At 36.0% G+C, this 25,897-nt stretch overlaps 1 long non-coding RNA gene across 1 annotated transcript in view; it reads right to left on the bottom strand.

The window, feature by feature from the left end:
• The window catches only part of LOC128316008 (uncharacterized), a 209,729-nt gene that overhangs the window by 72,981 nt on the left and 110,851 nt on the right, over nt 1-25,897 (bottom strand). The window contains exon 2 of the long non-coding RNA XR_008299326.1: nt 18,223-18,346. This is a non-coding gene — a long non-coding RNA (uncharacterized LOC128316008). The remainder of the gene's footprint in view (nt 1-18,222; nt 18,347-25,897) is intronic.

Below are 25,897 nucleotides of genomic sequence, written 5' to 3'. Positions count from 1 at the left end.
TAAATGAGATACCATAAACCCCACTTAATCACTTTTCCATGGTATCTGAAATTCTTACCACTCTAACAGTGATTCTTGATTAAGGTGTTACACATCTCAGTGACTTTAGTGACTAGTACTGTTCTGGAAATACTAGTTTACTTATAATACACAGATTACATTATATGTACATTATATTATTTGTACAATAGTACAGATATTTTATGGCATTTGAACCCCATTGATAGTGATTAGTTTGATGGATCCATCATTGCCTTGGAAACTAGAATTGAGAAAAACTGAATATATTTTAATTGGAGAGAAACTATCCACAACACACAACACCTACCTCCCCAAACTCCTCACATTTCTCCCCAGTGTTTGTCTTGTCTACATCCAACCTAGGCAAGAGAACATGTTACTGCATATTTTGACAAAAATGGAACAACCTGGGCAACAGTGTATTTTCTGCTCGTCCTTTCCTCACTCTTGTAAATTTTACTTTGGTTGACTAGTCACACCATTGCTGAGCAAGTTGGTTCCATAGTGATTTTATTGAGATCCTATCCCTAACCTCTTCTAACAATGCAGACTGCATTCTTTTGCACAACCACTTAGCATCGCTTTCACCTTGAAAAGTGTTACAGCTCAGAAGTTATAGTACTTTGGTGAAAGTATATTCAAGTGGCAAAAGCATAGGAAAGTGCTTTACAGGAGACATATCACATTATCACAAAACACGTTGGTGTTGTCCCTTCCGGCAGCCCAATCAGCAACCACCAAAGAAACCTTCTTGTGTTATATCCATGTTATATAAAACCCTTTCTTGTGAGTAACAGAAAAATGTATTGAACTATTCTGAGAAAATGTAGTGTCTTATGGAACCCAAGGACAGGGACACAGCAGAACCTTAAACCCGAAAATGGGCTGAAATAAGGCAGGCGAGTACTCAAGAGAACACAGGAAGGACTCTCTCCCCACCGTTGATCTCTGGTTCTCTCCACAGATGTGTTGTATTCGTCCACTGGCTTTGGCAGGTTTTTCTAATTCCTGTGCTACCTGGAATAAAATGTTCACTGACAACAGCTTCCAAGTATCTACTTCTTTCTCAGAAGAGATTCAGAAAGAGATGGAATTTACTGATCTGTATTATATGTTCTCAAAGAAGAAATCTACTTAGTCCCATATGAACATACCGACTACCTTTGGAAATCATTTAATTCTGTCTTGGTGCGGGTTCATGCTGACCACAATCACCTCTACAGTTCTTTGCTACATAGTGTTCTCCCACACTGACCATCACTGTTTGGATATTACAGTATCTCTTCTGAGAAACTTTCCAAGGCTGACACCCCCTCGGCTGAATGATGCACCCCTCCAAATGTTTCCTACAGTACCCTGTGCATCTTTGTTTATTTTATGATATGGATGAAGAAGGTCAGAGAAAGTTCCTCGAGCATGATTGTGGAAGAAGCAGAGAAAGAATGGCCAGATAGGCAAATAAATCTGATGAGTACCATACTGTACAAGGACATATTTGAACAGAGTGGTTTTTTGTTTGGTTTTATTTTGTCTCATTTTTTTCTTCAAAGGGGACTAAATACAAAAATATAAATGAGTCAAAATGCTCCCAACACTGGAGTAAGAAAAAATATTTTAATATATTTTAAAAATATATACTGAAGGTAAATTTTACATGTACACATACACACACAAACTCATAAACACACAGATCCCCAAAGTAAAAATTTAGCAAGTGCCCTTAGAATGTAACTTAAAAAAAAATAATAAAGATATCATTGGGTTGTGTGTAACGTAAATGTTGTAAACATAAATGCTGTGCTGAAGCAAAGAAACCTCTCTTAATGGTGAGACTTTTTACCAACTGCTAAGAATCTCATCTGTTACAATACAGTTTTAGGGCTTTGAGACTTAAACAAAACATAAGTATTATCTTATATTCCCTCCTACTCATCTGCACTCACATTTGTAAAAACAGATCCAGTAGGGCTGCTCAATTAGCAAATTTCATTATGTTTTCCCCTTAAAATCCCTTAGTTCTTTGTACTCCAGAAAAAAATGTTGGTAATACACTTATGAGAGTACAGACAGTAGATAGATAAGAAACAAATAACTATAATTGATTATGTTAAGCATTGTTTTAGAGCTAAGTACGAAGTATCAGATATCTTGGTGAATAATGTTCTCTTTCTATGCCTTAATCCCACACTCAATAATTTATCATATCTACCTACACTTTTCTACTTATCTCATAAATTGTACCATCTTAATATTTCTCAAAAATGCTCCCTCCCCACCTTCATTTGTTCTAATCTAGATTTACATAAACTTTTAAAGCTTCTCCTGCTTCCAAGCCTGATCCTACAAACTGTTTTCCAGATACATACCAAGAGATCTCAGGGATATATTCCCCTCATTAAGTCTAGCAATGACTCCCCACTGAATTTCCAACAAAACATGAACTTTTTATCCTAATGCATGACACTTTGTGAACTGGCTTGTACCTGCCTCTCCAATTTCCTTGTTATCACATTCCAACACTGAACTGTATATTGAGTTCTTTTTCCAAACAGCCTGTATTCTTAGATGTCTTGACATATCGAATCTCCCCTGGGCTCAAAATACTATAAACACCTTTCCCCCATAGACCATTATGACCAATGCAAGTCTTCATTAACTGGTTATCTTCTATGTTGACAATTCAGGTATCATGGTTACTCTTCTGGGAACACTTTCCAAGTCCCCTAAGCTGAGTAAGGGTCTCTCCAATATTTCTCATAGTATCCCATGCTTCTTTGTTTCATCGTATTTACTGTTTTTAATATGCTCCATTGTCATGGGTTCTTAAAAGTCTCTTTTTTTTTTTCCCGGAGCACCCTGGTGGCTCGGTCAGTTGAGCATCCAACTTCAGCACAGGTCACAGTCTCACAGTTCGTGAGTTCAAGCCCCACATCGTGATCACTGCTGTCAGCACAGAGCCTGCTTCAGATCCTCTGTCCCTTCCCCGCTTGCGTTTTCTCCAAAAATAAATAAACATAAAAAAAGTCTCTCTTTCCCAATAGGCTATTATTATCATATAACATAATGCTATGCTTTATCATTTTTAGACATTTTTAGAATTTAGAAATATATAAATATGTAGAGGGAACTGCCCTACCATTTACCCATGTCCTTACATCAGACTGTAAAATAGGAATTCCTAAGGAATATTGAGAGACAGCTTCTATATCCTCTTCTCTTCCTCTCTACAACCTTCCAAAGTCATCACTTACCCAATCCTCCTGACCATCTCGAATGGAGAAGCAATGAAATGATCTAATGTAAAGCTTTAGGAAGAGGGTCTGTCTGTAAGCATGCATAGCTTAGCCTCTCTTGGACCTGCCTGTCTGGAATCAACGTGCCATCTCCTCTTCCCTTACTTTATGCCCACTGGGACAGAACCTCCCCCTTGAAGAAATGGGGTTGAGTTGCTGGATTCCTATGCAATGAAGAGGTAAGTGAAGTCAGTTCAGAGCTAAACCTGATTTAGCTTTAAATCTAAGCCATACGCCATGTTCTGACTTTACTGGTAATAATGATAATAGTTCAGTCTCTGCTTGACTCATAGTTATTTCTCAATTGGTTTAGAATCTGGAGAGAACAGAGATGTCAATAATTAGTCCTATCAGAGACCCTCAAAGTAATATGAAGGTTAACAGTTAAAATTGCACTTACACCAACCTTTATAGGAACATTTTCAGTAGGAAAGTAGAACTAGAAAAAACACTGATAATAATAAAGTTACTTAAAAATTTGTCTTCAATACCTAGTTATAGATTTGTAATTTGTGTTTAAAAATAACTGAACTCCCTATAACAGAAGCATAGATTTGAAAATTTACAACTCTTTAGATGCTGTTGGAAGAAATTAAAGAGACCCTATTATTCACTACAGTCAATACTTAACTTCTACAGCTTTGATTTAAAGAGTTAATTTATCTTTACTGAGGAAAATTATCAATACAAAATCTAAAATTAATTGAATGTTGAGTTAGAGGAGACTTGAATAAAGTATTATAAAATAACCATTCGCTTGAACAGTGAACTCTATGTGACCTTTACTAGAGCCATATGATGGTAAAAAAATTAAGTGAGTAGAAAATTAAAAGGAAAATGTTCTACCATTTTTCTTCGGTCTCACTGACACCATTGCCCTCTATTTATCTACAACCAAGAGGCACTTAGTACTTCCAATAAATATGAAGTAAAATCATTTTAGGGCTAACTTTACAGTAGCAGAATCAAAGGCATTCTAACTGCTAGATAAATATGAGGCAGCTCTCTGCAGTGAAAAGAGAAGTTGAATGAGAAGGGACATGAATTCTAGATAACCTATGCTAAGTTACTTATGTCTCTAAGCCTCAATTTCTTCACTTACAAGATGGGGATGATGATAATACAACAATTTCACAGGGTTATATAAGGATTTGAATGAGAATTATATAAGGTTCATATATGTAAAATGCTTACCACAGCATCTAGCATATAATTAGTAAATAGTAATAATAGCAAACACTTATAAAGCATTCGATACTCAGACACTGCCCAAATGTTCTACATACAATAGTTCATTTAATACTCACAACTCTATGAGGTATATATTAAATATTAGTTCATATTATTGCTTACATTACTAGAATTTCTAAAATGTTTACACGTCTCTTGTGCCCCATTTACACATTATTCTTTTGCACCCCATTTATTCTGAAGGCACTTCAAGGACCAGAGTCATGTTTTTCATTATATTCCATAGCTCCCAGGATCTCACTGTTTAATAACACAGCAGTTGAAACAGCCAACAAAGGCAAGAATGTGGTAGGGCAAAGGCATACCTCAGAAATCTAAAGACAAACGATGGGTGAGTTGTTCTGCATAAGCAAGAGCAGTTCTTTGTCATGCCATTGCTCATGTTTGCTCCTGGCATCTGGTAGTTATGATATATATAGATGGTGACCACAGGAATGGATGAGGAGCACGAACAAGTGTCATATATAGATTCTTTCAGTCACAGACTTGAAGCAGAAACAAAACAATAGAGAACTCCATATGTAACACGGAGCATACTTATTACTCAGAGTTAGATTGTGGCTAGTGCCACAAAGCCACTGGGCTCTGGCATACATATGCTCTCCAATATGCAGAGGGAGAGACTAGATTTGCACATGCACAATTTATTCTTGGACAGGTTCACAGACAGCACAATGAGAACTATCTGTAGGGCCACCTACATCACAACCCATCTGAAAATACTGTTTGCAAAGGCCCCAGCAAACTAATTTCCTTCCTTCATTTCCATCCTCAAGGAGCTCACAGCGGAGGCGACACATGGAACATGAAAACATAGCATTGTGGTGTACAGAGAAAGGGAACCTGATTCAGAATAGGATGGCTTCTGAGGGAGCACAAGCCTGAGCTGAGTCTTGAACGTAGAGAAGACAACAGTCAAGTGAAAACAGAAGGAAAGATATTCCACGCAGAAAGAGCAGGTTGTTACTTCAGCTGGTTCAATACGAATGCAGAAGTTGTGGGTTAGAGGTCAGAGTGAGACATGGGAAGGTGAGGCAGGAGTAGATGATGAAGGAGCTATTGTGTCACATTTAGGATTTTAGCTTTAGCTGCAGAAGTAACAGGGCTGGTTGAGGTGTTATAAGCAGAGCCACAACCTAATCAGGTTTTCTAGGTATAAAATGAAATCTGTGTTTAACTATGTGAGAGTTTAGGATATAACACATAAAATAAAATGATGGGAGCTTTTAAAATTTTTATCTTCACCATTCATGAATGTGAGGCTCATTAGTTTTTAAATCATATGCCTAAAAAATGCAACTCTATGTTTGTGAACATGGGTAAATAACGCTCCTGCAGTGGTCATTACATTCTTGGTGTCGGTGCTATTGCAAACAGTAATGAGATAAATGGAGATTGATCACATGAATGAATGAAGGACACTCAGTATAGAAGCTTCCAATCCCGCAAGAGGGGAGGATGAGTAGAAGGAAGTGACTCATAGTCAGATCAAGAGCTGCTTCAACATTTGTTCAAAAATAATATGAATTTGCTTAATTGCTTTGTTCTGCATGATGCATGTTCCTTTAGAGATGATCTCTAACTAAAGGTAATACCTAAGAGAGGATCCAAGAAAGTTGCCTCCAATAAAGTGACAACTAAAGTTATGCAACCCATAGGATGTTAGAGAAAATACTTAGATGACATAGAAACATATTTACCAGTATTACTTAATGGAAAGAAATGCACGTGATACTTTGTACAAATACAGTATGATAATAAAAGGAAAAAAATTTGGATGAACTAGTAACAGTACTTTAGATGATTAGGACTATAGGTGCCTTTTGTTCTTTTTGTTTACTTATATTTTTACAATATTTTACAAGAGACATTACATTTCCTGGGTAGATGAAAATTAAACATTTGTTTAGATTAAGAAATTTCTAACAAAGAGTTAGCCTATGAAATCAAAGAGCTATAAAAAGAGAGGGTATGCTTCTATCAACAAAACATTAAAAGCATGGTGCCCGTATGATTCAATATTCTGTATATTTTAAAGTATTTCCCTTTTTAAAAATGCACTGGTGTCTTACATTCAAATTTATACTTGGGCCAATATTATTTTTTATTATTTTTATTGCTTACTGCTTTACTGTTTTGGACTAAATGCTCTCGTAATCCTTGTTATAATATCTCTCAACTCACAGTGCTGAATAACTTAAAAAAAACATGTAATAACTGCAAAAAAACAACACAAGAAGACATCCACAAAAGTACAAATGAGCTCAAAGAAAGTGCAATAAGCAAATCTAGAAGTATTTTTAATTTAAATTTTAAAAAAGCTCATTTTATCAATAATTTGGTTTGAGTTCTTTAGACGCCCAGAGTAAAGCTGCAAAATGTGTTCTAACTACATCCTTTGATATGAGAACTATATAAGCATGAGCTAAGTGTACTTTGCATATATTCAGGTAATGTTTCTGAGCATATTACACCTACATATGCTATGCAAAATGTTGCAGAAGATTAAATTATCCCAGCCACATTTGGGAAGCGGCAGTATGTCTGTCATTGCATGTAAACATATGCAGATTTATGCAAAAGATTCTCAAATATGTGTACCTAAAGTCCCAAACTCCCCACAGACATGCAAAGCCAGAAGGTTTTGTTTATTTTCAAATTATTGGAAAACCTATAAATGGGACAAAAGAAATAGATACGCTTATGTTGTATGTTCAAATTTGGGGCATCTGTGTGTGTGTGTGTGTGTGTGTGTGTGTGTGTGTGTGCGCGCGTGTGTGTGTGTGTGTGCGTTTCCTTCATTTCTTTGTTAAGTCATTTGGCCAAGATTTTAAATTCATCTGCAGTAATCTTTACGGTAGACTTAATGTAAGCACAAAATTTCCATTTGCTTCAGAAAGTCCTCCCAGAGTTAGGGGAGAGAGTTCATGCACCATTTTACATAATGAATCTGATTTTTTCAGCACCTAAGACCCTTCCTTATTTGTTAGCCTTTCAAAGGGGTACATTAACTCTTTCAGATTATTGCAATAGAATATGAAAAACTGCTAACGTGGTTTGCCAGGGTGAAGTCACTTTCCAGAATGGGTCATTTATCGCAGCACAGTGAATTAACCTCTGTTTTGGTAAATCAGGTAGAAATCACAAGAGTGGCTCTGATGGTGTAGGAATAATGTAGTATCAGTAATAAGAAATAAACAATAATAGGAAGATTTTCTAAAGGAGTCATACTAGATTTTAAACAGTAGACAGTTTCTGTACAGCTTCTGTGAACTGAATTCTCTTTTACCAAGGGAGTTTTTAAAAGATCTATGTAGTATTTTAAAATATGGACCCCAAATTCTTTACCCCTTTTCCAATTAAGAGCTAGGTTATATGTTTCTTCTTTTTGAATGTGGGCTCTGTGAATGCTTGACTCGTAAAATAAGGACTAAGTAACACTGTTTCTGATTCTGAATTCATGCTTCAGTAAACTGGCAAAATTTCCCTTCTTGAGTCTGTTGGGATGCTCACTTTTGGGACCCAGTCGCCATGCCCAGAGCAAGCCAGGCAGCCTCTGGAAAGAATCAGGTGAAGATGAACCGAAGCCCTTGACCCTCAGTTTCAGCTGAGCTCTTAGCCAACAGACAGCCACTTTACCAGCTGTCTGAGTGAGCCCTATTGCAAGTGGATTGCTCAGCCTTGTGGAACAGAGAGCTGCATTACCTCACTAAACCCTGCCAAAATTGCAGACTCATAAACTAACCAATTATAGATTTCAGTCATGAGGTTTGGAGGTTCTTTGTCATGCCACAATAATAAACCAGAACAGGATATTTTTGTTGTACAGTGACCTTCCCTTTGTGTGGGAAGGTACGTGTGTGTGTGCGTTCACATGCACATGCATGTTAAATACATCTGCTCACATTGTGGCTTTTTAGGGAAATGCATACCTACAAAAAATTGGTTCCTACGTAAGGAATCTGACACTTATTGTTGTCATATGTAGTAATGGTTTTGAACTACATGGATGCATGGAAACAGGTTCTAGTATAAAAGATACAAGGGTCAAGGAAGAAAGTGTATTCAAGAACTTTAGAGTTACTGTAATATTGACCTGAGTTGAAGGCTCTTCTCTTGAATAATCAAACCACATTAACTTTAGCAAGAGTTGTTCCTGCTTTCCTCCTTTCCGATTAAGTGAGAAAAGAAGAAACTGATTCTGGTCACAATATTTAACCAACTTTTGTTTGATTATATAGGTTTAGTAAATGTATTACTCATACACATTGGAGCAGGGATACCTCAAGGTTGTTTTCACTCTGTGTTGAACTGTCCTTTAAGGACATGTAGTCAAATTCAAATTAGAATTATCTTCCTGTAAATACCTCCCTACCAGTCTAAAGGATGTTGAGAGTTAACAGCAACTCAAGTTTGCAACCATCTGACAAATTCTAGGTGGATGCTGGTGCAGAGAGATTCAGGGCTACTTTCAAAAATCTTTTCCTGGGAGTTAAGGCCAGATGCCTGTAATTTCCCTCTTGGAAAGAAGGGACAAATTAAACAGTTGTGTCATTAAATCCTTAATGTGAATTGGTTTCTTTTATCAGTTCCCATTACGTGCAACAGCTAGCTCCAAGTTTGTTTGGGCAGGAAGGAAGGAAGCAATGTAGAGCTACTCTCCTCAGAAAGGCAGGTGCTCCGCCGAGGATGAGACAAAGTTATTGAAGTCCAATTTGCACAGTTTTGCCTGTGTGACCTTGTTGCTGTATAGCCGAGTCAAAGAAAACATATACCTGTGTTCAATGGGATTTTTATCTTCTAGTCTTTGTTGGTAGCATTATACACTCAGGGAAGCTTATTCAGATTTTTATCCCACTGGGAAACACTTAGCACCATACTGCTTTAGTGTCCTCCTAGCCTCCAAGAGTGAATAAGCACCTCTGTACTGACTTACTACCAGAAAGTAACTCAAGCAAGGGAAATCAGGTCATGACTCTTAAGGTTCCTTAAAACTCTCATTACTATTTAAAAGTGGAGTTTGCATGGTTATATGATCAGACCCTTAAGATAAAGACTGTTTTCTGTTCCAACAGTTGCGTTATCAACCATTGGCCTGTGCTGTCTTAAAAATACACACCGTTGGTGGCCATTGTCCTGCTCCAATTTTAGTTAGTGTCAGGGTAATTCTGCAGTCCCTTATGATCAATGTTCTACAGTTTTTATAGGCATCTCTCCTCTGCATAAATATTTCCTGATCTGCCTCCCTGTTCTGCCCTGGAGGTCTATAACCATTTCGTAAAATGGCTTTAAAAAGGAAAGTATTTCTTTCACCTCTATTAAGATGTCTCTGCGGCAGGAGGTAGGAGGCAGGAGCTGTTTCTGTCATCATTATTTCCTTCAATCTGTTATGCACATATACATGTCCATACTCCATAGAGTCCTTCCTGTTTATTAACAGCCTCTAGATAATCCAGAGTGAAATGGAGTTTTATTTGCCAAAGAAAAGAGGTATAAAAACTGTTTTCTAATTAGATGATGATGTGTCAAGTACTTGCCACTTTGCTCTTTCATTGGGGTTTTATTCTCTACTTTTCAGTGTATTCATATATTTTCACTTATTTTTATCTTGACATAACAATATTCTCCTAGCATTCGTTTTCCTTGTACTTGCTTCCTTTTACTAGTTGATGCTGGGTAAATTCTACTTTAAGATTTTTGAAATAACTTCATAAAAGATGTCCCCAAATGAGCCAACCAATTGAAATTAGAAGCCTTTCTTTATCGGGGCCCTGTGTGGCTCAGTTGGTTGAGGATGTGACTTCGGCTCAGGTCATGACCTCACCGCTTGTGAGTTGGAGCCCCAAGTAGGGCTCTGTGCTGACAGCTCAGAGCCTGGAACCTGCTTCAGAGTCTATCTCTGTCTCCCTCTGCCCCTGGCCAGCTCATACATTCTTTCTCTCTCCCAAATATAAATAAACATTAAAAATTTAAAAAAGAAGCCTTCCTTTATAAGTAAACTTATTTTATAAAATTTTAAAAGTTTTATTAGGTTATTTAATATATTGATAACAACAAAAACATCAGGCTGCATGGCCATATTCTGTTGCCTGTTATGCATAGTAGCTGCTGAAAAAGTGAAACCTAGTTTTAGTTGAGGAAGGGAAACCAGTGAAGAAAGGAGAAGGAGAATAGCATTTTTACCCTTAATATCACCAGTAGTATCCTTAGTCCTTTATATGCATTCTTTCAGTGGCCACCCACAACAATATTATAAGATAGACATTGATTTTTCCATTTTGCAGATGAGGAAACTGAAATTCAACAACGCTAAATCTGTCCAAGTTAACAGCCGATAAATTTCAGATCTGCAATTTCATCCCTGATTTCTCATCACCATCTCAGGTTATACAATAATGACATTACCAACGGCTAGCCTGAAACAAGAAAGAATAAATAAACACTGCAGAATTTTAAGTTAGGAATTCAAAGTTTTAAAAGCATGGGCCAAACATTCTGCAGTTTAGTTGAGTGGCAAATGATTGAGGTAAGACCCTAGGCCTGGGAAAATGTAGTGACTTTTGCTAAAACATAGGCTAGGGAAAGGAACAATCAAACAAGGAAACAAACAAGCAGCATCAATAGCCGAAAGATCAGGTTGTGGACCACTTTCTGATAACACTACAATTGTTGCAGACTAGATGGTGATCTTCCACTGCCTTCTTCCAAATGTTTTCAAATCCAGGAATTCTAGCATCGTTTTTGCAGAGAGTATCACACCTTTTTTAAAAACTTGTAATTGAGTTGGAAAATAGGTTTTTCTTGAAATTGGAAATGCAGAGTCCATCAAACAGAATCCTGTATTTTTTATAAAGAGGAATTTTTAATATATATTTTGGAGGGGTATCAGTCTTTCATATTTGAGTCTTAAAATAGTATTGATAAAGGTAATTTCATAATCAATTAAGTTCCTAGGCTGATCATTTCTTTACTTTTTTTTTTTTTTGAGGGGTCAGGTAAAAGGTAAATAAGATCACATTAAAAACAAACCAGGGGCATGATCTCACAACTCGAAGGATCGTGAGTTTGAACCCCTGGAGCCCGCTTCGGATTCCGTGTCTCCCTCTCTCTCTACCCTCCCCTGCTCACGCTCTGTCTCTGTGTCTCTCTCAAAAAATAAAATAAACATTAAAAAACAAAAACAAAACCAGAAGTGCCTGGGTGGCTCATTTGGTTGAGCACAGGACTTTGGCTCAGGTCATGATCTCATAGTTTGTGAGTTTAAGCCCTGCATCAGGCTGGCTGTCAGCACAGAGCCCGCTTTGGATCTTCTGCTGCCCTCTCTGTCTCTCTCCTTCTCGCGCTCTCTTTCAAAAATAAATAAAACATTAAAAAAAATGAAACACTCTGTACTTAAAAGTGAGAAAAGCATCATATCTAAAGAGGTAACATTCACCTAGTTTTCTAAGGAATATTACATCTAACATTGGTCCCCAATTTGAAGTAGGCTTTGAAAAATCTTCGACAGTTTTTAAGAGCTTGGGAAACGACACGGGCCTTTAAACAGAGGCTAGAAGAAACAATTTTATTAAGTCATTTTTCTATAGAATGAGTTAATAATAGTTGCCAAGAAGAAAAGAAAGAACTCTTGACATAGTTTACAGTTGTTCCCCCCTTCCAATGAATAATAATAAAACAAAGGATGAGTTTGCAGAGGGGCAGGAAGAAGTCCTGGATGTGAATACAAACTTCCAGACTATTAGAGTGTAAGATACTATATTCCTTTAGAAACTTGGCAGTCTCTGGCGTGCTGCATAATAAATATGAAGAAGCAATACATATTTAAACAACTCCCCCAAGAGCTAAATGGTTAATGAAATGAATGAATGAGTAAGAATAAGGTATTGCTTTGTCAGAATAAATGCTTTTACCACATGTGTATGCCAGTGGTCCTCTGAAAAGATGGAACTTGTATCACTTCCTAAGTAACTAGTTCCATTTGAAATAACTTTAAACTTCAAAAGGTCCCTGGAAGTGATAATTCTTCTTTTTCAAAGTGCCTAAATATTTATTTGCTGCTTTAATTCTGATTAATGAGTTAGATCTATCCCTTGATTGATTTTCCACTTATAACTTCCTTATAGTTTTTCATGCCTGTCAGAAGTTTGTCGTTGGAACTTCATCTCTCCCCTTCATATAATTTCTCAATCCTACACATCACTCTGAACTCTCCTTGTAATAAAATTTCCCAGAATGAAACATCCTTGAACCTACGCTGCCCCATGTCAAGGTGGCATTGGCATTACTATAGATTGAACAATGAAATTTCATTATCAAAAATGAGCCTCGAGCCTCTTACCCTGTTTCAGGTCCTGGTGATAACCAAAATATACTGATGCTACTGCCTCCTTCTGCCACCCATTCAGTTCATTTTCAGGACTCCAGGTATTCTGTGTAGGTAACAATCCATTCTACTTTACTGCCCTCATGACACTTGCTCTGCAAAAGCCCAATAGACCACATCACAAATATATAATTCTCAGGGAGCTAATGCACCCAGAACTGAAATGCCCTTCACAAGGTCACATAGCTTCTTGCTGAACAAATGCATAATGTGTACCTTTCTGGATTCATTCAACGTATCTTTCAAATAGTAGCTCTCTTCTACTTGTTTTACTTCTTTACACAGGGTTTACTATCCGTGGTGGCAGCAAGGACTATGAAAACATCAAGCTACTATAACTGCTTTTACACCAAGCTGTTTCACAAAACCATCAGAAGAATGAGTCAAATGAGTTGTACTGTCCTCTAGACAAGGGGTTTCTTACATGAAAAAAAAAGTGGAATCAAGAAGAGGTGAAGTAATGTGGTTTCCTTACACTAATTACAAGAACATCTATAGGAGTCAAAGCAAGACAAAGGAACCAGGAAACACCCTGGATTACAAACTCAAAGCAATGTATTTTATTTCTAACCAAGGTCATTTCCTTATGTTCTACAAAACTGCTCCTAATTTCTTGCCAAAAGGTTATTCCAAGGTGAAGCTAGTATAATCTCTTGGCATTAGACACTTCACTACAATTACTTCATTTGAAGGAAGCATTTTCATCTTAATATCATGGTCATGAGGTTGGGGTCTACAGCCTGACTAACTCTGAACGGGACCTGCACAATTCATTCTAGTTTTGCCTCAACTGATCTGTCTCATTTGATCAAACACCAGTTGTGTTCTTGCTTCACATTGTTCTTAAGTTGGAAGAAACTAATCACTCTGGCTTTCTTCTTCTTCTCCTTCTCCTCCTCCACTTCCTCCTCCTTCTTTTTCTTTTAAGTTTATCTATTTATCTTTAGAGAGAGAGAGGGAGAGAGAGAAAGCAAGAGAGAGAGAGAGAGAGAGAGAGAGAGAGAGAGAGAGAGAGAGAGAGAGAGACAGCACAGGCCGGGGAAGGGCAGAGAGAAGGAGAGACAATCTCAAGCAGGCACCTTGCCATCAGCACAGAGCCTGATGCAGGGCTCGAACCCACAAAGTGTGAGATCATGACTTGAGCCAAGGTCACGAGTCGGATACTTAACTGACTGTGCCACCCAGATGCCCCATCCTCCTCCTCCTTCTTTACAATTTCTAATTCTTTATAATATCTTACTGACTAGCATATGTTTCCCTACATCCACGAATATAATACATTAAATTTCTACATTAAATTTCTAAATATAACATTCATTTTGTATGGTTATGACTTCCCCTAATACATCCTCTCCTACTCTGCATCACATTCATCTCCTTCTCATCAACACCAACCAATACTTGATTATGCACCAAGCATTATACATAGTCAAGGACATTCAGAACTAAAAAAAAAAAGATACTTTTACCATCAAGAATATTCTAGAAAAGATAGAGGGATAATAAACACATTAAAACAGTATAAGTAATTATAAAATTCAAATTTGGATTGCTACAAAGGGAACTGAAGAGGTGCATTTTAAAATAAAATTGCAAGTATGAAGGGAATAAATCATACAATAAGCTGATGCCAGCTTATGCAGAACCTTGTTGGGCAATAGTAAGAGAAAATAAAAAATCAATATTAAATTAATAAAATAATAATAGTAAAATTAAGAATAATTAGATAGCATAAGGTATGTTGAAAACTAAAAATATAACACTGAGATTTAAAAAAAGGAAGGCATGGAAGATAAAGTCAAGGAAATATATACATTAACAATCAAAAAAAGATATACATTAATAATCAAAGAGAATAGATTTTTAAAAAATTAAAGGATATTCAAGATTTCCATTATCTTAGTAATAAAAATTAAATAAAATGATACTAATAAAAACAGATGGAAAGAAGTTATCAAAGAAATAATAACAATAATTCCTATAAATGGTAGACATGTGCCTCTACATATAAAGAGCTGACAGAGGGTCTTGTACGATAAAACAAAAACATTCTACATCAAAGAATACCATCTTGAATTTTCCTCACATCAAGGATAAAGAAAAAAAAATTAATATCATCAGAGAGTAAAAAAGTCTCCATACAAAGGAACAAGAATCACATATCACAGAAATTCTCTATAGCAACAGCCAGAAAAACATGGACTTAAGCCATCACAATTCTGCAAGTACATGACTTTCAATTTAGAATTCTGCATTCAACTCATTTATCAATTAATTGGGGGTGAGGGTGAGTAAAATAAATTCTTGTTTAGACATGTAAAGATTCAAGAAATATACAGCCCATTTTTCCTTTCACGGAACTACTAGAAGATGTGTTTCAGATAAACAAAGAAATAAACCAAGAACAGGGAATAAATTTTAGCAGAAGAAGGAAAGAAAAGGAAATCTCCAGGATACAGGAAGTCCACAAAGACAGAGTAGCTCCAAAAAGCAAATGGCCCAGAACGGCACAATAGGATGAAAGATGGTCTTCAGGATAAAATGGAAATGATAAAATCTCTAGTGGAATAGAGGTTGTGGAAAATAATACTCTTGGTAGATTGATAATGAAAAAATAGGCACATATAAACTATGTAAATGGAAAATGAGGCAAATATTAATCAGGGAAAATAAATGATGTAAGTGATATAATACATATTTTACACAACTTTCCTTAGCAGTGGATAATATTTATATTGTCACATCACACAAAGACTCACAATCAATTTAACCAGAAAATTTGACTCAAGTCAAAATTTTAAAGGGATTTCAAAGCGGTGGTACAAAAGAAAGTAAAATCCTGATCTTCCATAAGAGGAAATCATTAAATAATGATTAAAATGGATGCACAATAAATAGCATTATATGCACATGATTTTATACAGCAGAGATAAATAACCAAAGATAAGGCAAAAAGAGCAAAGTCAGAACTCCTAGGGAACAGTCTTAAGGGAGGGGCAGAGAACAACAGAGAAGTGCTATTTATTTTTACAGAAACTTTTAGTACAATTAGACTTTCTAAAAAGTGACCATTTCATTGATTAAAATAAAAAACTGATAAACTATTAATATGACAAAAATAAATAAAGTATACGTATTATAACATAAACCTTTAAAACTCAGAAAGATACAAAAAGTCCTATAAATCCCACAACCTAAAATAATGACTATTCCCACAAAATATTTTCATATGTTTGAACATAACTAGTAGCATACTTAATATGGAAAACATTTATACATACCAATTATCTCCCACCCAATTTACTGTTTATCAAAAAGATAATAAATAGTGCTATGATATTTAATACAGATAATATAATGTCTCTACTCCAATATTAATACTATGGACTCAAGCTATTTAAATTTTTTGAGAATGCAAATGTGTATGTATGTACACACACATATGTTCAAAATGCACAGGTATAACAAGTGAAGAAGCGATGTCCCTGTTCTAAATTGAGTAACAGTCCATTCTGTTGCAGTTGTCTGAGAGAAAAGTGTTTCTGGCAGAGGGACAAGCCAGATCAAAAATCTGTGAGGTGGGAGCAAACTGAAACATTTGAGAAACAATCAAGAGGCTGATGTAGGTGGGGCAGAGATGGAGGGAAAGAAGAGTTGGTGGTGAAGTCAGAAGAGTAATGCCTTCTTTTGTCACACTGAAAGGACTGGCATTTTTTTCTGATTGACTTGGGATAGCATCACAGTTTTGAGGTGGGGAATGACACTTCATCAGTTTCAATCTGGTTGTCTTATTGGGTTCAGTATTCCAAGTCACAGGTAATAAGAGCTTCAGCCAGAGTATTAAAGGTAGAAAGTTAAGAAATGGTCATTTTCAGGATACATTAATGAAAGGCAGAGATGTCAGGATTTTCTGCACATTAAAAGTCAGTATCTTTTACTTTCCTGTTATCTCCAGATCATCAATTTTTTTTAAATGATCAAACTGCCTTCCAAACTGCCTTTAAAACCAAAACTCAGGATTCCAGATGTTTTTCATACTTTTTCCTGCTGTCATTGAGGTTTTATGCGATGAGTCTTAGGTGCTAGTTTTTAGTTCTACCCTTCCCCCAACACATACCCGGCACAACAATGAAAAAAGCTGTTCGACATCATAAAACTGTGAAGGCATTAACTCACACCTAACATCCATGGAAGCCTAATGACACAGAAAAGATCTGGCAGGGGTCCTCAGAGGATTGCTAATTGATATGAACACAAGTTTCTGATTAGGAACGTTATGTTATCTAGTTTTATACACAATTATCTGCATTTCTGGTTTGTTAGAGACTTTGAAAATATAAATTATGGTTAAAACCTATTGATTCTCAGAGGCTATATATAAAACTTTGACTTTAAAACTGGGGAGCTATTTCCTTATATCTGTGCCTGGCTACCCCTCCACCCCCTGAATTGCGGTAAACAATTGCATCTTCCAGGGATAAGTTAATAAAAGCATCTGTGTTTGAAGCATCCTGGGTAGACTGTGTTGAGTCACATCAGACAAGGCATGAGCAGGCTTTCTGTGACGCTTTTCTGTGGCTTCTCATAATCAGTGCAGTGAACAACTAAGATGGAAAAGAGTGTTCTGGAACTTGGTTAGATTCGAAAAAGACAAAGCTCTTCAGGTTTCAAAACAATTATACGTGCATGCTCCATGCATCCCATTTTTTTAGATGAAGAGAGGTAGAGACTGAATAATCTAACCAGGATCACACAGTACACGAATGTATGTCACTACATGGAAAATGTTGCGATAGCTATTTCAGCTCTATAAATTTTCAGGGTTTTTTCTTTCTACAAAACAAAGACCTTAATGGTATCTACCTCAGAGTTGAGCTGTGAAGATGAAATGAGTAAAAATGTGTAACACACTTAATATAGTCCCTGGGCAGACTGTCACTGAGTAACCATTAATATTCTGATTAAGAACTTCATTGTACTGAACTGACAGTAAGAAACCCTCTTTGTTACACTCATTTCAGTTTGATTCTGCATAGTTACCTTCTGTTGGAGAAAAGCAACATTTTAAAGTCAGAAAATAAGGCAATACATGGCAAAGTGCTTGGTGGATGATGTGTGCCCTGGAGGTGCTGAGGTTTGTTGTATTATAAATAATACTGTTCAGGTTATCCCTCCTGAGTTTCTGCAGCATGGAAAAGGTAATAATGTGTAACTGATGGAATTTCAAATAAAGCATTATTAAAATATTTGTTCAGTGACCTTTTTGCTCTTTACCTTTTGTCTTCTTGTGGCTGTTAACATTCTGGTGCGATCTCCATCCATCCTACACATTTCTTTCAGTTCCACTCACGATGTCCTTTAATTGGTTCAAGCCATCTATTTTATTTTCTCTTTGGAACTGAGAAAAGATATGTGATGGTACTTGTTAAGAAGTTTATATTCTAAGTTAGGAGGTCCAGGTCTGAAGAAAGACCTTAAAAAGGGAATAAAACATCAGTCAGCTTCTCATGGTGTATGAATTATAATAAGTACTTTGGAGGACCTTTTGCGTTCCACAACCTAGCAGGGTGCCAGATGGTAAAAGCCTTCCTTGGTACTAAAGGATGCTTTTGCCTGTGTGGGGTGCTAAATCTGTCAGTGGTATTTTATTCCTGACAATCGAGAATGCTGAGACAGTCTATAAACCTATTTACATATTTACGATATTCTCAGGATATAATTCACAGATTGGAAAATTTTAGATGAAAACAGCAGAGGAGGGCAGAAACAAGAAAGCATAATTTTTCAGGAAAAAATGCTTAAAAGAACAAGAAAAAATATCTTCTCATGATCCATGGATTAGGGATGACTCAGAACATCCTCATGAGAACAGTCTGTTTCTACAAGGCATAAAATTCAAGGTGGCTCACAGAACTGAAATCTTGCTTCGTCAGGATCTATGTCAGGGAACATTGGTAGGGGTAAGTGGGTACCTGATTAAGTTTACCAGGGACATGAATATTCCAGACTCTAGGCTTCTGATGCAAAGAATCAGATTCATTAAGAGCCTTCTAGGCAAAGAATACTGTGCCATTAGATTTATAAAATTAAGAATAATAGTTCTGGAAGTTTCAGTTTCCTAGAGAACAGATTTACAAAAATAATGAAATATATCTTAATTCTAAGGTGATATCACCTATGAATTTATCTTTTTCTAAACAAAGGGGTAAATAGCACATTAACATTTAGTATCTCAAGGCCAGAGGAGGGCAATGGAAAGAAAAACATATTTCAAATGAAACAGAACTAAAGGTAGGGGACCCATAAAGTTGTATGTTTAAAAAATATCTAACTGGATGAAAATCCACAAAACCCAAAATTCAGTAGAGAATTTGTATGTGTTATAGAAGAGGAAAGCTCTTCTAGGTCCAACAATATGGCAGATGAAGTTAAGGTTACAACCCCTTCCCCTGCAAACACTTGGAAATTCTGCATAAAACAAAGCAACAATTATAAATGAATAATGAATACTAAACTAAGTTTAAAAGGAAGAAATCAAGTCAGCAGGTGGCTGGAATGAAGAGGAATCACAAATCCAGAATTAACGGAACAAATTGATATTATGGCTTATACGGATGCCTACATTTACCTCTTACAGGAGTTCACATTTTTTATTTGAATTGCCCAATTCTGAGAACTTGAGACAATGAAAAAAGTGACTCAGCTCCTTTCTGTGTTGATCAACGAACAATTCTCTGAGAACGGAGAACTGTAAATGACAGTTACCAGTCAGTGACTGGGTCACTTGATATAAGACCATCTGACTTCATCACTTGGTGGATGAATTACTACTAGATACAGAGTTGCCTAATATTTGACCAATGAATTCAGTAGCATATGATCTGATGGTATGTTTCATAAAAACCAGATTTTGGGGTAATGATGAATGTAAAAAAGATTTTGAGATACTTGAAAAAGTTGTAATGCATTATAAAAATATCTGTAATATCTAATGGTTATGTCACAGCTCCTTCTAATACTATTGTAATTTAGTGCCTATACTCATGATCAGAGGGAACAGTACATTTTAGTTACACCTTGAACAAAATGAAAATGTGATTTTTTCATCAAATTCCAGGCCCCTAAAATCTATCCATGGACCTTAATGGTTAAGAGCCTCTGCTTTATGTGTATTGCCTCATCTAATTTTTACATGACCCCTGTAAAGTAAGCATTATTATTTAACTGATGGTGAAACTGAAGGATAGTTTGGATCTTTCTATTGATTTGAACCATACAATGGGTAAACTGTGGAGGGGGGATTCTAACAGAGGCAAGTTGACCTGCATATTTGCTTTTTTTTTTCTTTTGGAACTAAATTCTTATGCATTGTTATGTATTTATGCATTAGGTAGTTCTATATCTGTCTAACCAATTGTTCTTTCTATTGATTCACGGACCACATCCATAATGCCTTCATTGCAATTTTATAATACTTTTAGTATTTGGTAGGCTAATTTCTTTCTCGATATCCTACACATATTTTGCAATATCCAAATTAATTGTCTGAATTCAAGACACATTTTTAGAATTCAGGCTTGTTGAGGTATAATCATGCATACACCAAAATTCATCCTTTTTTGAAATATAGTTGATGGATTTTACCAATGCATGATGCCATCCACAATGAAACATTTCCATCCCGCTCAAAAGTTCCCTCATTCTCCTTTGTAGTCAATCCCTTCTCCACTAAATTAAAAAAAAAAATGTGAGGAGTAAACATTAAGCCACAGAAGGCAGCAAGGGTTTTGTTTTGTTTACCAGACATACATACATACATACATACATACATACACACATACATACATACATATATACATACATAAATAGTAGGCCATAAAGTGAAAGGTTGACAATATTCATTACATTTTAGCTTATATACTAATTAAAAAGCTTCTTTTAAACAATTGAAAAAATAAGGTTGGTTAAATAAAAGCAATCTTATGTAACAATAAAAACAGACCACTCCAAATATAGTAGATTGAATATTGTTAAGACTACATGTAAGGCATGGAAGAGATTATGTTCGGTAAGGTTTAGGAATAGAATTATACAGGAGGAAAAGGAAAGTAGCAACAGTAAGACCCACGGTAGGTGGAGGTTGTCATACATACAATACCTCATAAATTGCAGACTTGCTGAGCTGCAAGTTTCCTCTTCTAATATAGCCAGAGAGAGTAAAAAGAAAGCCTATCACACTGCACTGAATTCTGGCTATCAGGAATATATCAATGTAAGTGAAAATAACAGATTTTTAAGAAATCAAGCACACTGCTTTAGTGTTAAACAACAGAGATGTCTGAAATAGCCAGCTATAGTTCCTGAATTGTTAAGTATACGCTTTAATAAAAACCTACCAAAAGGAGATTTGGTCCCATTGCCTGAGATTAAAAAAAAAATCATTGAAAGTGGTTCAAAAACACAAAGTCAAGATTCTGTAAAATCCTTTTCGATCCCTTCTATCAGAAATATTAAAATCAACTTTCACAAAAGGATAAAATAAAATATATATTATGGCAATACAACATATACTATTCAGAATATTTACCACTCTTGGTGGAAGAAGGTTTGACTTTATGGAAAAACTCTTGCACCAAACAATAGAACTTTCATTATAAAACTTTGGATGTTAGGTAGCAGAAAAGTGAGGTAATTTACAAATGGATTACATTTCCTTTGCATTGGTGATATCACACATCCTTTTTATGGTAAATATTTGACAGGGTGTTTTGCCTTTATAATTGCTCTTCTTCTTCATGTCATTCCTCGTCAGTCCACTGCAGTCTCACTTGTGCCTCCACTAAAACTGTTCTTAACCCAGACATTACTAACTCCTAAATATAACAGATATTTTCAGTCTTAATTTTTGTTAGTTGATTTACCTGCTGTTTTTAATATTGTAGGACCACTTCCTATTGCTTGAAACTTTCTACTCCCCTCATTTTATAACACTAAACTCCTCTAATTTTCTTCTAAGTAATGTCTTGGCCTTTTCTTTTTTATCTCATAAGTGCTGGCACACTCAATCCTTTCCTCTCCACCACATGAATTCTCTTATACCAAAGTTCTCTTTAAGTTATCTCTACTGCTTTTGTGATTTTTAACTATTCCCTATGCTCTTATGATTTCAAAAGTAACAGTCATTAACCATGATTAACCATGATCTCTCCTAACAGAGATATACACTAAACATGTACATATACTTACCTTTCAGACTTCCCCACTTTGATATATCAGGGCTCTTTTGAAGTCCAGATGCCGAAAATGGAACTCATATTCCTTCCAAATTTGGTTTCTGTTCTAAATTCCACATGCCAATTCATAGTTTTACCAACAGTCCAGACACCTAGCCAGAAACCCCTGGGTCTTACTATTATTTTTAGTAGTCCTCAGCCTTACTCCTAATCTGTATGTTCGGCTGGACAAGTTTACCTAGGAAGTACTGACTAAATCTGGATAATCATATTTATTTCTGGGCCCACTCTGCCCACTTAGCCTTTCAACTTCTTTGGCTTAAAATACTGAAATATACTATTCATCTTACATTCCAAGTCTCTGAAGCCCATCCCCCACACTACCAAAGATTGATCTATCTGAAGCATATAATTGATGACACCCATCTCCCTAAAATCCTCCAAATTATTCTGTTTATCTAAAAATCGAAATGTTTGTACATATATACAATGATTTATGTGGTATTGCCCCACATGCTTCTCTAGCTTTGTTTCCCCCTATGTCCTTCCACTTAAGCAACAATTATTTAAAAAGCACTGAACAAATTATGCTAATAATTTGAGCCCTATTACATATCAGGGCTCAGGATTACATCACTTGCCCAAACTCTTCCCTCACACCATCCTTTCTTCTGATAATCAACACCTGGTCTTTTAAGACTCAGCTCACATGTCGTCTACTCCAGAAATTCTTCTAACATTTCTCCCTTAGTAGTTTAATGAAAACTCATCTATTTTTCCACAACATTCGAACACAACGTATTGACATTCTGATAATTATAATAAAATATTGCTTTATATTCCTCTCTCTTTTTACTCCTTTCTTCACAATAATTAAGATTTCATAACAAGTTTTATTCTTCCTTGTATGAGCATAGCCTGATAATTACTCAATAAATGACGGTTGAAATGAAATGGGAAAAAAAGCAGCTGACATGGGTTGTCTTAAGAAGGTAGAGATATGCCTTCACTGGAAATACTAAAAGATGTTTACATATTCCAATGCTTGTTCTATCTCTTCAACATCCTCTTCGTGGCTGATATTGAAGGGATTCATACACCAGACAGAGGTTCCAGCTAAAGAAGGCTCCTTACCTTGTCATACATGTTTCCAATTAAAAAAAAAATGTTTCTTTACTTTTTGAGAGAGAACATAAATGGGAAAGGGGCAGAGACACAGGGGTACAGAGGATCCAAAGTGGGCTCTGCACTGATGTGGGGCTTGAACTCACAAACTGCAGGATCATGACCTGAGGTGAAGTCAGATGCTCAACCAACTGAGCCACCCAGGCGCCCCACGTTTCCAATTATATTGTGATTCCTTTAGAGCCTAATTTCCAGCTTCTAGGATTTAGGCACTAAGAGAATTCCAATTAGTAAATAATAATGTATGTGTGAAGATACAAAATAACAATGTATTATTTGGGTCTGGCATTTTATTTCTTGGAATCTGATATTACGTCTCCAAAACCATTGCCTATTTAATGTTCCTCATAAAACTTTTACTATCATTAAAGATGATGTGCAATTGACACAAAAGGGGACTGAATTCAATACAGAATTAATTGATTTACACTATTCCATCTATAGATCAGGGGATATAACTGATTTTTCAAATGTATAAATGTATCTGAAAATAAAATTAAAAGACATATAGTTTGATTGTTGGTTTTATATTATCTGAGATTTCAAACCTCAGCTATCTTCATGCTTGCCCTTTTACTGGATTTTTTTTTACTGGAAAGGGCTGTGTATTTTCTCTTTAGTGCTCTTCCTCTCTGATTAGACTTTTTAAACACTTACCAAAGAAACTTGTGATTAATGACAGTTAGAACTTATTGGACTTGAAGGACAAATACTTGCTTCACCAGCTAAGAGAATGAGCTAATCAAAATGAAGAAGTGCGGGGCAAGGGAGAACAGGGAGAGAAACAAATGCAGTGAATCTATATGGATTCGCTTGAAGTGATGAGCTGAACTGTTAACTTTTCATTTACTGCATCACAAACTTGACTCAACCTTTGTCTGCGCTAAGAATAATGGAGCAGTTCTTATTTAAAAAAAAAAAGTATAAAGCTTCTCAAATTAAACCTCTTTTATTTTTATAGCTACTGGCTAGCATTATTCCAGGTTCTTCACAGTAAATATTTCGCAGTATACTTCACAGACTGGAAAAACTTTTCCACCTGCAGTTACAAATCCTACTATAACAAACCAAACTGGCTTTCTCTTCAGAGACTATACTTCATACTCCAGCATGAAATTGAGACTGAACATTTTATTTGCTGAGAAGGTGCCACAATTTTCTTTTATATGGAGTGATCTCATTCTTTGCCTTTCCAGTGACCTCAAAGGAGTAGGTGCCTCAAATATTTCAATGCTAGATTGTTTGTGAACTGCAGACGAATCAGTCTTGAAAAGGAGGCAGAAATCCTTTTTAGTGGAAGGGTGCCAGGTAACAATTCAGAGTTCACTGTGTTGATATTTGCTCCGTGTTTCATCAAATTGCACTATTGATAGACATTCAGGCATCTAGCAATATAATGTATGTGTTCTCCCTTTAAAATTAATCTCTACAAACTAAACGAGAAAAGAGCTAGAAAAACAGGGATGAAGTTTATTGTTGCCTGAAGATTTTTGTACATATACAATGGTATTAATGGAGAGGGAAAAAACTGTGTGTTTCCTACATTATATGGAAAAAATTACCAATCAAAAAATTATACCTACATGGACTTTGATAATTTGTATAAGGATGTGATATATTAGGACAGAAAACAAAGGGGTTTTACTGTGCTTAAAAATTTAAAGAAACTAGGAGCTTCCTTTCCTTTTGTTTCTTTTAGTTCTCCAGAAAATATTCTTTTGCATCTTTCTTTAAAATATTCTGCTCTAGGAGTCCCTAGTGGCTCAGTCAGTTAAGCATCTGACTCTTGATTTCTGCTCAGGTCCAGCATCTGACTCTTGATTTTGGCTCAGGTCATGTTCTCACGGTTTGTGGGATCAGCCCTGTGTGGGGCTCTGTGCTACGGATTCTCTCTCTCCCTCTCTCTCTGCCCCTATCCTGCTCATGTTCTCTCTTTCTCTTTCTCTCAAGATAAATAAATAATCATGTTAAAAAAATATATTCTGCTCTAGATGTGCTAGTCTATCTAGTAAAGCACCACATGGACCATGTAAAGTGACAATTAAAAGATGAAACAACACAGAAAATATGAGGCAATTTGGCCATTTTTATTTTTTATTGTCTTTTTACAAATATTTTTTAAGTTTATTTATTTTGAGAGAGAGAAAATGAGAGTAAGGGAGGGGCAGAAAGAGAGAGGGAGAAAGAGAGAATCCCAAGCAGGCTCCACACTGTTAGCACAGAGCCACAGGCAGGGCTCAACCCATGATCTGTGAGATCATGACCTGAGGCAAAGTCAGACACATAACCAATTGAGACACCCAGGTGCCCCTTATTGTGCTTTTGAAATTTTAAGTTTTTGTTTTAATTCTAGTTAGTTAACACACAGTGTTGTACTAGTTTCAGGTGTACACTATAGTAATTCAAGACTTTACTACTTCACCCGGTGCTCTTCATGACACATATAGTCCTTGATTTCCATCATCTATTTAATCCGTCCTCAACATACACCTCTCCTCTGATAACCATTAGTTTGTTCTCTATAATTAAGA

The sequence above is a fragment of the Acinonyx jubatus genome, chromosome B3 (assembly GCF_027475565.1).
Source record: "Acinonyx jubatus isolate Ajub_Pintada_27869175 chromosome B3, VMU_Ajub_asm_v1.0, whole genome shotgun sequence".
Taxonomy (NCBI): Eukaryota; Metazoa; Chordata; class Mammalia; order Carnivora; family Felidae; genus Acinonyx; species Acinonyx jubatus.
Note: the sequence above shows the minus strand (reverse complement) of the source record. Positions and strands in the feature narration are given on the sequence as shown.